Raw genomic sequence first — 1,791 nt, forward strand, 5'->3', positions numbered from 1 at the left:
TGGGGACTAAACTGCTTTTTAGTACTACTTGCCACCCCCAAACTGATGGACAAACTGTAGTAGTCAATAGAACAATGTCTACTATGCTTAGGACTGTTTTGAAGAATAACAAGAAAATGTGGGAAGAATGCTTGCCTCATATTGAATTTGCTTATAATCGTTCATTGCATTCTACTACTAAGATGTGCCCTTTTGAAATTGTGTATGGTTTCCTACCTCGTGCACCTATTGATTTGTTGCCTCTTCCATCTTCGGAGAAGGTTAATTTTGATGCTAAAGAACGTGCTGAATTGATTTTAAAAATGCATGAGTTAACTAAGGAAAACATTGAGCGTATGAATGCTAAATATAAACTTGCTGGAGATAAGGGTAGAAAACATGTTGTGTTTGCACCTGGAGATCTTGTTTGGTTACATTTGCGTAAGGATAGATTTCCTAATTTGCGCAAATCAAAGCTAATGCCACGTGCTGATGGTCCTTTTAAGGTGTTAGAGAAAATAAATGATAATGCATATAAACTTGAGCTGCCTGCAGATTTTGGGGTTAGTCCCACTTTTAACATTGCAGATTTGAAGCCTTAGGGTGAGGAACGATAGTAATTTCAAAAATTTCTACGCACACGCAAGATCATGGTGATGCATAGCAACGAGAGGGGAGAGTGTTGTCTACGTACCCTCGTAGACCGAAGCGGAAGCGTTGACGCAACGTAGAGGAAGTAGTCGTACGTCTTCCCGGTCCAACCGATCCAAGCACCGTTACTCCGGCACCTCCGAGTTCTTGGCACACGTTCAGCTCGATGACGCTCCCCGGGCTCCGATCCAGCAAAGCTCGGGGAGGAGTTCCGTCAGCACGACGGCGTGGTGACGATCTTGATGTCTACCGTCGCAGGGCTTCGCCTAAGCACCGCTACAATATTATCGAGGATTATGGTGGAAGGGGGCACCGCACACGGCTAAGAATATGATCACGTGATCAACTTGTGTGTCTAGGGGTGCCCCCTGCCCCCGTATATAAAGGAGCAAGGGGAGGAGGCCGGCCGGCCCTCTATAGGCGCGCCAAGGAGGAGTCCTCCTCCTAGTAGGAGTAGGACTCCTACTAGGAGGGGGAAGAAGTGGGGAGGGAGAGGAAAGGGGGGCCCCCCCTCTCCTAGTCCAATTCGGACCAGGGGGGAGGAGGCGCGGCCCACCTTTGGCTGCCCCTCTCTCTCTCCACTAAGGCCCATATGGCCCATTACTTCTCCGGGGGTTCCGGTAACCCTCCGGCTCTTCGGTTTTCTCCGAAATCACCCGGAACACTTCCGGTGTCCGAATATAGCCGTCCAATATATCAATCTTTATGTCTCGACCATTTCGAGACTCCTCGTCATGTCCGTGATCACATCCGGGACTCCGAACTAACTTCGGTACATCAAAACTCATAAACTCATAATATAACTGTCATCGAAACCTTAAGCGTGCGGACCCTACGGGTTCGAGAACAATGTAGACATGACCGAGACACGTCTCCGGTCAATAACCAATAGCGGAACCTGGATGCTCATATTGGCTCCTACATATTCTACGAAGATCTTTATCGGTCAGACCGCATAACAACATACGTTGTTCCCTTTGTCATCGGTATGTTACTTGCCCGAGATTCGATCGTCGGTATCCCATACCTAGTTCAATCTCGTTACCGGCAAGTCTCTTTACTCGTTCCGTAATACATCATCTCACAACTAACTCATTAGTTGCAATGCTTGCAAGGCTTATTGAAAGTGCACTATCCCTAGGTGGTTTTGGTAATTCATAA

This window comes from Triticum urartu, chromosome 2 (genome assembly GCF_003073215.2).
Source record: "Triticum urartu cultivar G1812 chromosome 2, Tu2.1, whole genome shotgun sequence".
Classification (NCBI taxonomy): Eukaryota; Viridiplantae; Streptophyta; class Magnoliopsida; order Poales; family Poaceae; genus Triticum; species Triticum urartu.